The sequence below is a fragment of the Podarcis muralis genome, chromosome 6, assembly GCF_964188315.1.
Source record: "Podarcis muralis chromosome 6, rPodMur119.hap1.1, whole genome shotgun sequence".
Classification (NCBI taxonomy): domain Eukaryota; kingdom Metazoa; phylum Chordata; class Lepidosauria; order Squamata; family Lacertidae; genus Podarcis; species Podarcis muralis.
Genome location: NC_135660.1, coordinates 11,198,450 through 11,209,519, shown reverse-complemented (window position 1 = coordinate 11,209,519; position 11,070 = coordinate 11,198,450). Strand labels below are relative to the sequence as shown.

Below are 11,070 nucleotides of genomic sequence, written 5' to 3'. Positions count from 1 at the left end.
TTCCCCAAGTGAAGATTAATAAATCTTTGTTGTCCCTTCTCCAGTATTCAAACTGAAAGGGTGGGGTCCTTTTGTGGTTATGGCTCCCTTAGTTTTTAGAAGTCAACAGGCTAAATTTGGGGGGTCATTAAGGAACCCCTAATCTCCCAACGCGGGTGGTGCTGTGGGTTAAACCACAGAGCCTAGGACTTGTCATTCAGAAGGTTGGTGGTTCGAATCCCCGCAACAGGGTGAGCTCCCGTTGCTCGGTCCCTGCTCCTGCCAACCTAGCAGTTCGAAAGTATGTCAAAGTGCAAGTAGATAAATAGGTACCGCTCCGGCGGGAAGGTAAACGGTGTTTCCGTGCGCTGCTCTGGTTTGCCAGAAGCGGCTTAGTCATGCTGGCCACATGACCCGGAAGCTGTACGCCGGCTCCCTTGGCCAATAAAGCGAGATGAGCGCTGCAACCCCAGAGTCAGTCACGACTGGACCTAATGGTCAGGGGTCCCTTTACCTTTAATCTTCTCCCCTCCCCCCCCCCATTAGAGCAATGACTTTTTCCCAAATCTCACTGCACATGGTGCAGTTATAGTCCCTTTCCGTACAAATACAGGGTATTTGTGCAAATATTTTCCCAATAGCGGGCTGTTTTTGCTGTTCCGTAATAGTGGATGGTCACTGCTGTCATACTTGTGCAGAGCAAGGGGAAAACTGGTGCGGTTGTAAAAACTAGGGACACAATTTACCATACAGCTGAAAACCTGTTGTCCCAAGAGTCGGGGTCCCCTTAGAGGCTTCCCAACTAGCCTGGAACCTCTAGAATTGTACTACTGTCGTCAGCTTCTTGTACAACCAGTTGGGTTGAGCCAAGCCTTACTCAACGAAGGTGGTCAGCCCATCTGAAAAGAACGGGTTCTCCAAGGAGGAAAGGCTAAAGCACACAGGGCTTTTTTTGGTTACAACATGAGAAAACATAATAAAAAGATTTTAGAAGAATGATGTAAAGAGAACAGATGGAGATAAACTCCCTCGTTTGAATGCATACCTATACACAAAATTTCCTTTGAGTACACAATAAAGATTACAGACCACACACTGCCTATTTTATGCTTTAAAAGGCTATGTAATTCCTCTCTCACAGACATATTGTCAGTCTCCTCTAAGGGCTAGAATAATAAAATCATAGACTAGCCCAAGGATTACTGAAAAAATAAAGTGCTTCAGGCACCTGAAATCCATTTACTAAATGTTAAGTATATTTACGCAGCCATTCTCGTCCCTCCTGATGTCCTTGCTCTGCAATTCAGCAACTTAACATAACTCTGAAAGATAATCATCATAACAAAAATAAAGAGTGCTAACAGTATATCACTAGATGGCAGCAATCAATTAGAACTGGAAAGGCAGGAAGCCTTTCCCAGTAGCAGAGGCAAGATTTATTTCTAGAGGGAGGCAAATGCAAGCAGTGAAGATCACACTATTCTTGAGTTATGTATGAATAACTCCCTAGGTTTCTTACTAGTGAGGGTTTGTGAATGAAGTGACCAAATCTGATTGCCCACAGACAAGCTGTTGAAATTAACAGGAAATATGTAGCGAATGCAGGTGGCGCTGTGGGTAAAACCTCCGTGCCTAGGACTTGCCGATCGTCAGGTCGGCGGTTCGAATCCCCGTGGCGGGGTGCGCTCCCATCGTTCGGTCCCAGCGCCTGCCAACCTAGCAGTTCGAAAGCACCTCTGGGTGCAAGTAGATAAATAGGGACCGCTTACCAGCGGGAAGGTAAACGGCGTTCCGTGTGCTGCGCTGGCTCACCAGATGCAGCTTGTCACGCTGGCCACGTGACCCGGAAGTGTCTGCGGACAGCGCTGGCTCCCGGCCTATAGAGTGAAATGAGCGCACAACCCTAGAGTCTGGCAAGACTGGCCCGTACGGGCAGGGGTACCTTTACCTTTACCTTTACTTATGTAGCGAATGCTGCTGATCATGTGGCAAGTGGTGTCTAGAGTCTTCAAGAAGGCGAACCCAGAACATCATCGTCTTCAAATATTCTGTAACAATTAGTGTATAATTATTTTCTATTAGAAATAATAGTTCAAAGTATCAATTAATAAGCTATTAATATATCATTTTCGTCGTCGTTTAGTCGTGTCCGACTCTTCATGACCCCATGGACTAGAGCACGCCAGGCACTCCTATCTTCCACTGCCTCCCGCAGTTTGGTCAAACCCATGCTGGTAGCTTCGAGAACACTGTCCAACCATCTCGTCCTCTGCCGTCCCCTTCTCCTTGTGCCCTCCATCTTTCCCAACATCAGGGTCTTTTCCAGGGAGTCTTCTCTTCTCATGAGGTGGCCAAAGTATTGGAGCCTCAGCTTCAGGATCTGTCCTTCCAGTGACCACTCAGGGCTGATTTCCTTAAGAATGGATACATTTGATCTTCTTGCAGTCCATAGAATGGATACATTTGATCTTCTTGCAGTCCGTAATTAATATATAGTGACATTAAAATATAACAATTCCTCCAAACAGCAGACCTTTAAAAACCAGGCTAAATGTAAGTATTGTTGTAAGCTTGGAAACGAGGTTCCTAATGGTCCTCATTAGAATACCTTCCGACTCTTAATTCTGGACTCTGTGTACACACAATACATTTAATTCACATGGCTTCTCCCCAAAAATCCAGGAAACTAGTTAAGAATGCTGGGGACTGTAGCTGTGTGAATATAATACACTTCACAGAATTCTTCTGAGGGGAGAGGATGTGCTTTAAATGTATGATGTATATAAGGGTTCTGTGAATAGAACTTTCAGTTTGGTTTACCCTAACTTAGTTCCTCTTAAGGTAGTGGTGGCCAAACTTGGCCCTCCAGATGTTTTAGGGACTACAACTCCCATAATCCCTAGCTAACAGAACCAGTGGTCAGGGTTGATGGGAATTGTAGTCCCAAAACATCTGGAGGGGCCGAGTTTGGCCACCACTGTCTTAAGGCCTCACAAAAGACTTTTGATAGCCCCTTACATGTGTCTCAATGGGAGCTAAGATGCCCCCAAGAAGGCATAGGTGATGGGAGAACTCATCCTTATTATACCTGACCCCACCTGCTCCGTTAGCAAGGGGTAGGAGGCAAGTCAAGTACATCCGAATAATTGTAGGACTGTACTGTGCATCTGCAGAAAACCAGCTTTTTAGGTTGCAATCCTATGCATGTTTGCTTTGGAATTTGCCTTCCAACTAAACGTGCCTAAAACAGAGCTTCACAAGTCCAGAAAACGTTTTGCAATTATTATTTTTGTAAACAAATGTTCCTATTTTCAGTACAAAACTCTGGCTTTTAGTGCAGCACAACATATGCATATGCTGGAATACCGGTTGGTAGGTCCAATACCAGTGAATAAGAGTGACCATTCTAGCAACCTAAAAGGATACTGTATTTTTTAAAATAACAAAATAAGGACCTCTCTGGCCCACAAGCTCCCCTAGTGTTATACATATAGGATTTCAGACCAAATTACATAAAGCCCCCAAGTCTACCAACAATTCCCTCACACCTGCAGTTTTCTCTTGTAGTAATCAATGCTTAAGAAGCCTCCAATCAGAGTTAACTCTATGGAATTCAGTACCAAAAGAGATGGCTATGATCACTTGCTTCAATGGTACATTTTTTAAAGGGTTAAATAACTGCCTGCATCATAGTGTACATATCTAGGACAGGGATCGGAAGCCTTTTATAGCCAGGAAACCACCTTTCCTCATGAGCAACCAGGTGGGTGGCTGCATTCCAGTGGAGGGCGAGGCTAGAGGCAAAATGGGCAGAAGAATAGCCGTGACTTTTACCTTTTACAGTAGACTACATTCCAGCCATACAGGAGCCACATGTTTCCAATTAGCCCCACATCTTCATCCAGGTAGACAAGATACATTACAGTACAGGACATTCTATTTATTTATTTATTTTCAAAAAAATAATAATTATTAGTTTTCCAAATTTATAACAAACAAGTCCACAAACATAGAAAGAAAACATAAAAAAACAAACAAACAAACATTTATCCTAGCTGTAATAATTCCAAATTTGTTAACATTGTTGGGTGACTTCCGCGAGTTCCCCTGGCTGAGTTTCCATATAAGTCATTGTAGCAGTTTTCCAAAACTATTTTCACATAAAATTTACTTGGTCAATTAACATCTTTCTTTTCATTTTAACTAGTTCAGGACATTCTAGCCTGACAAAAATATGCGAGGAGGCAGTGGAACAGGACTGGTGAAAGGTATCTGGATTCTGGGCAGATCTGGGACCTGAGGCCAGTTTCAATACCAGACCTGAGGTTCCCCACCTCAGATCAATAATAACTTACAGTGGTACCTCTGGATGCGAACAGGATCTGCTCCGGAGCCCCGTTCGCATCCTGAAGCGAACGCAACCCGCGTCTGTGCGTGTGCGGGTCACGATTCGCCACTTCCGCACATGCGCATGACGTCATTTTGAGCGTCTGCTCATGTGCGAGTGGCGAAACCCGGAAGTAACATGCTCCATTACTTCTCGGTCGCCGCAGAGCATAACCTGAAAATGCTCGACCTGAAGCACATTTAACCCGAGGTATGACTATAAATGGAACTGCCATTATTACAGGCCTCTGAATATCATACACTGAGGAGGACAAATGTGACAACTTTCATGAGACTCCCCAAATGTATCTTGACTGGCTAGTTGTTATTTATTTGACTAATAGTTCATAATACTGTGGTACCTTGGATTACATACGCTTCAGGTTACAGACTCCGCTAACCCAGAAATAGTACCTCAGGTTAAGAACTTCGCTTCAGGATGAGAACAGAAATCACACGGAGGCGGCGCGGCAGGAGCGGGAGGCCCCATTAGCTAAAGTGGTGCTTCAGATTAAGAACAGTTTCAGGTTAAGAACGGACCTCCGGACCTCCAGAGGTACCACTGTAGTCCTTACCATGATATCATTAAGGTGAACAGTGAGCTAAATATATTTCTAAATAAATATGAACCTACAGTGGTACCTCGGGTTAAGTACTTAATTCATTCCAGAGGTCTCTTCTTAACCTGAATCTGTTCTTAACCTGAAGCACCACTTTAGCTAATGGGGCCTCCTGCTGCCGCCGCGCCGCCAGAGCATGATTTCTGTTCTCATCCTGAAGCAAAGTTCTTAACCCGATGTACTATTTCTGGGTTAGCGGGGTCTGTAACCTGAAACGTATGTAACCTGAAGCGTCTGTAACCTGAGGTACCACTGTATTAAGAGCCCCATTGGATCAGACCAAAGGATAATTTGAGTTCAGCATCCAGTTTTCAACATTGGTTAGTCAGATGCCTCCATGAGATGCGGACGGTTGTTCATCTAGCATCTGCTATTCCAAGGCATACTGTCTCTGAATAGGGACAGTCCAGAACATGGAATCATAGATTTGGAAAGGACCCTGAGGATCATCTAGTCCAACCCCCTGCAATTTAGAAATATGTAGCTGTCCGATAGGGGGATGGAACCTGCAACCTTGGCGTTATCAGCACCATGCTCTAACCAACTGAGCTAAGTGTGCAGACTTGATTCATTTTTGAACCGTAGATAGAAATTATAATGGCTGCAGCCTCCCCAAATCATGCCCAAAGAAGCAGCGATCACTTGCCATCCTTCAGCAGCACCCATTATTTTAACAGGTGCCCCAAATATGATTTCTTCTTCTGAAGGTTCTAGGAAAAGAACCCAATAATACCAGTCTTTATAGCAAGTGAGCCTGCTAGCTTAGAATTGTAGAGTTGGAAGGGACCCCGAGGGTCATCTAACCCAACCCCCTGCAAGGCAGGAATCCTGCCCTCAGCCATCCCTGGGTGGGCTCGAACCACTAACCTTTTGGTTAACAGCCACACAAACTGACCCATTGCTCTTCTGTAATTTTCCAGGATTAGGTAGACATTTGGTACAGGTGAGTAACCATGCACTATCTGCAACGTCAGATGATGAGTAATCGGAAATGATTGTCCCAATTCACCTCAAGAGTTTGGCCCCACCTGACAAAAGGAATTGTTTTAGGGACAAACTGACAGTGATTTGCTATGACTCATCACAGGATGGGTCAGTTATACCCATTCCATACTTTTATCACCAGGAGTGCCCTTGCCCACCTTTACAGCGGAGACATCACTAAGCATTCTAGGTGATGGCAACTGTTTTTTTCTCCTAGTAACAACTTTGAGGGACAGGCACAAGATCAACAGGTGCAGCTCTGCACAGCCATAAATAGAGCAAAGGGACAGATGCAAGCCTGTTGGATTTCCCCCTGACAGTGGTCCTTTACATGTGCACAAATGCTGCCAGAATTTTATATATAGTAGTATTATTAAGTGAACATCCGACTCTTGTGCCGGTTGCTTTCTCTGTGTGGTTATAAAGTTTACTATAATCTGGCAATGAAATCAGACCATAATTTTGTGTGTGCTATGAACCATCCTGAGATCTGCAGACGAAGGGCGGTATAAAAGTTTAATAAATGCTTTAAGAAAGCACTCTGCAGCTGCTAATATTTATTATTATTTATTATGATTATGATTAACTTGTTTTTCTATGACAGGGACTCAGCATGGCTTACAGATAAAAATAAGAGCAGCCTGAAAAACATCATTAAAAACAAGTGAACATTGATAGAATGAACACACATCCTTTATTAAAAACATACGGATAATTACAACAAAAAAGGCTCCCAGTTTCTTTCTCTCTCTCACTCACTCTCCCTTCTCAACCCCGGGTCAGAACCTAGGTAGCGCCCAGCGCGCCTGCGTCATGCCAAGCCCCGCCCCCTACCACCCATTGCCGAAAATGGCGCGTGCGCACTGAAAGCCCGGTCTTGTTTGTGCATGGGCGCGCGCTCCCGCGTGTGTGTGTTTGTATATGTGGGCTTTCCCCGTTCTCGCTCTCTCTCTCACTCACTCACTCACATACATACACACATCTCAACCTCCTCCTCCTTTTCCACATCCGGGGTCACGCGGCTTTCGCTTCCTGCTGCGGTTTGTTTGTTTGTTGTTTGTTTGTTTTCGGGGTGGGGAGGGGAGAGGAAAGAGCCTTAGAGACAAGACAGACAGACAGACAGAAAGAGACGGAAGGAAGGAAGGACCCGAATGAGGGACCCAACCGCCGCCTGGTCGCGAGCGCGCGCGCGTCACCGTGGCTCCGTCAACTGAAGGAGGAGGCGCAGAGAGAGGGAGACTGAGAAAGCTCGCGCCTCCTTTTCTGACAGAGGAAAGCCGAGCGGGTGAGGGAGCGCGAACGCCAGCGGGCACGCGCCGCTGGAATTTTCAAAGAGGGAGGGAGGGAGGGGGGCGACGACGGGCGACCCAAACTGCCGGCGGCGGCGGGGCCTGTCTTCGGGGCTTCGGTTTCCGTTGGCCTCGGCGCCCCTCGCCCGGTTCGCTCCTTCGCCTCAGGCTCCGGTCCACGCGGGGAAAGACGGAGGTGAGTGACCCGGAGGTGGGGAAAGGGAGGACGGGACGGGCGGACTCGCCTGGGGTTTCGGGGCTGCGGGGGAAGGATGGGGTCAGGGAAGCGCCCCTCATGTGTGTGTGAGGGGGGAAGGAGCCCACCTCCCCCTGGAACTTGTAATAGGCTCGGCGTTTGTTTGGCTCCTTTGCGCGCTTCAGGCTCCCGCATCCTGAAAGGCCGACCCCCGCCCCACACTCCCACCCACCTGCGCCTACCTTTTTTCATACACCATGTGGCTTTTTTCTGAGGGGGCTCTCCCTGACCGTCTCCCCTGCTCGGGGCTGCCGGCGGGTATAGTCTCCCCTTCCTTTGAATACACAACCACCCTGTGAAGTTGAGAGTTTCCTCTTCTCTCTGGCAGCACCTTCACTCTCGTGTATCACACACATACACGTCCACGCTTACTTTCTCTTCAGGAGGAAATTCCCATTTCCTCTCACGGTCTTCTTCCTTGCAAGGTATTTCCAGAGGAGTTTTGTTGCAGAGAGAGAGAGAGAGAAAAGGCTAGTCTAGCACCTTGGAAGACAAACTTGCTGTGGGGAGAGTCTAACAGAAGATGCTTCTTCTCTGTGTTGCGCCCAAATCCTAAATTTGTTGACTTGGAAGAAAATCCCGCTGTGTTCCGCAGGACTTACTCCTGGGTAGGTGCCACAGGATTGTAGCCTTATAGCACAATCCTGACCATGTATATTCAGAAATAAGTCTTGTTGAATTCAGTGGGGTCATGACTGCAACCTTAGTCTTTTTTGATGTAGACTATATAGGACATCAGATCCACACACCCTGTTTCCACCACCTGTGTCCCTTTACCAGTTTCCTATCCCCCATTCTCTTTTACTCAACCCTTCTCATACCCCAGCCCAATGGCATCCTGTATGAAGAACCTTTTTAGCGTCCTCTTTACACACCCTGTTTCATAGCCCCCTTGTCTATCGTCTGAGGGCCTCCTTGTTTTCCTGTTCACTGGATCCTCTCAACCTGTGGGTTCTCTCCCTCCTCGCATCCTGTTTTTGTGCCTCCATTCTTCCTGGATCCCCATTCCTCTGCCCCTTCCGCATTCCCTCTCAGTGCTTCCTTTTGGGAAGAGCTGCTTGGGATGAATGAAAGAGACCCAGACCCTGCCACTCCCTCTATTCCCTTGCTACTTTGCAATGTTTACCTGTCCCTCTCAGCCTCTCCCCTGGTCCCTGCACAGTGAGGTTGGAAGAAACACTAGAAATTAGGGTTTCGGTGGTTTACTAGCAAAGCTGTTTGCAGCCACCACCCCTTCCTTGCTGTTTGGAGTGCGTGTGCACACGCGCCTACGCAAGCAACTCAAGCGGTTTCAATCAGGCTAGCAGGGAAGAAGTGTCGTTTGCTGCCTTCTTGCATTTATTGTTGTGGTAGTCTGGTGCTCATTGTTGTGATGGGAATCTGTCACTTGTGAACATATGAGGCCAGTGTATTGAGCTTTAGAAAGGGGACACCATCCTCATGATACACTGACCTAAGGCAGATTTGTTTTGTCAATGAATGTGTTTGTACATAATTCAAAAGCCACACAGCTTCCTGGTTCCAAATTATATCCCTGAGTAATCATGAGACCTGAAAAACAAATTGCATAATTTCAGTGGTTATTCTTTGTGGACATCGTTACGAAGCTCAAGAACGAGTAGAGCTGCTGTAAAAAGGAGGGGCAAATCTCTTTAATGCTGTTTCATAAGCATGTTTTATATTTTACAAAGTATGCTTTGTTAGAATATTTGTTTGAAACACTTATTATAGCTCCCAAGTAGAACAGTTATATTCAGAAATGTGCCTAGTTAAATACCGCTGTTTTTGTGAAGAGCAGAGGAGGCTAATAATGTGAAGATTGCCTTGTTTAACTTGCTGTATTTCTTGGCACTTCAGTACATGTATTTGTAGGTCATGAAGAAGCCCTTTTTTAAATTAAAGACATTGAAGAGGGACTTAATACTAAAGATGGTAGTGTACACACACAAATATTTAGTGACTTTGGTAATATTGTGGTAATATCTAACATAAGAACACTGGTGTGTGAAATAATCCAAGACAATGAAAATTAAGTATAAACAATGGTAGTGCCTTAAATAATGCTAATTAGGTTAATAAACTTCAACAGGCAACCTTTGGAAAACTGTTGCATGTGTATGCTTTGCCAAGTAAGAAATATACTTGTGTGCGTTTTTGTTTCTGTTCAATGTGTTCCTTTTGTCTCCAAGCAGCTGTTTCCCATTGGAAACTGACTTTGTCCGAGCTGGACTAAAGTCCTGTCCCTGCTTGGTTGACCTGTTTGTACTTTCTTTAATTAAGGAAGAATCTGGTCCATATTCTATGAAGAAATGCTTAGCACTGTATGTGCAGGAGGGAGGAAAGTAGGGGAGGAAATAAATAACCATTGGACTGGACCATCTCTGTGCAATGCAATCATATTCATCTTTACTTGGAAGGAAGTCACACTGTGTTCAGTGACATTTACTCGCAGCTAAGTGTGTGTGGCTTTGCAGCCATATAGCACAATTCTATGCTTGTTTCCTCAGAAGTAAGATCCACTTTGTTCGTTAGAACTTCCTTGCAGGTAAGTGTGCATAGGATTGCAGCCTGTATTTATTTGTAAAACAGAATGGCTTGCACTCTGCATCTGAACAAGCATGCAATGAAAGATGAACGTTAACAGGCTGCTTTTGTGATTAATACTAAGTGTTTGCTTTTGTTATGCAAGCTGATGTTTGTTTCTGTGAACAGATGTGATTTTAAAATGCTCATTAGTGGTAGCCAGTTGCCATTTTTGAAGCAGAAAGACATAACATTAGTTTTGTCTTGGGTGTGGCCTTCTGCATTAGAAAACATTGTAGTATTTCTGGGAGGAACATTTTTTTATCAGCAAATGTGTGACTTGCCTAGATAATGAGCGTGTTAGGGACGGGGCTCTGACAAGGGAGGGCTAGCAGTGGAGAGGGCTGTTAATCCTTCAGTTGCCTGCTGATTCTCTTCTGCAGATGCACCCCAAAGCTGTCCACCCCCCTTACTACTTGTTTCAGTCAGAGCCTGGCTGGGAGTAGGGGAATTAAAAACTGCCAGGTAGCTTGAATTTTAAAAGAAGAATCAGGGGGTAAGGTAATTGTTAGCTGCTCTACTTTAAGCCTTACAACGGAAACATGAGATTGGGACCCTTGGGTTTCCCTCATCATGTCTAGTTTCACTGCAATGAAGTTCTGACATGTGTGGGTTAGTAATTCTTGTGGACTTATTTGCAGGTGAATATAGCAATTTGCCTTATACTGAATCCAACCTTATATTAGCCTGGTTCTCTCATAATACTTAACTTGGTTTATTAAACTTGTTTTATTAAACAATGGTCTAGCACAGGGGTTGGCAAACTAAGGCCTGCAGGCTGGATGCAGCCCGCTGGGCTCGTTAATCCAGCCCGCAAACCTTGCAGACCCTGCCGCCCACTCAGTCAGTCCCCACGCTAAACCAACGCGGCATGGAGGGCTCGCCGTGCGGGGACTGACTTCCGCGATGCGACACTGGTTCTGATTGGCTGCAGGAAGCTCCTGCGGCCAATCAGAAGCCACGGACGCCTCTG

The 11,070-nt window shown here is 45.7% G+C and overlaps 1 protein-coding gene across 4 annotated transcripts in view; it reads left to right on the top strand.

Moving 5' to 3' along the window:
• Positions 1–6,913: 6,913 nt before the first annotated feature.
• PIK3CA (phosphatidylinositol-4,5-bisphosphate 3-kinase catalytic subunit alpha) overlaps positions 6,914–11,070 on the top strand; it is a 41,909-nt gene continuing 37,752 nt past the window's right edge. For 3 of the 4 annotated variants that reach the window (XM_028731615.2, XM_077929754.1, XM_028731617.2), the window contains exon 1: positions 7,301–7,454. The gene's annotated coding sequence lies outside the window, so the exon portion shown is untranslated. Of the gene's footprint in view, positions 7,255–7,300; positions 7,455–11,070 lie in introns of those variants that run through there. The other variant, XM_028731614.2, reaches the window with a different exon arrangement.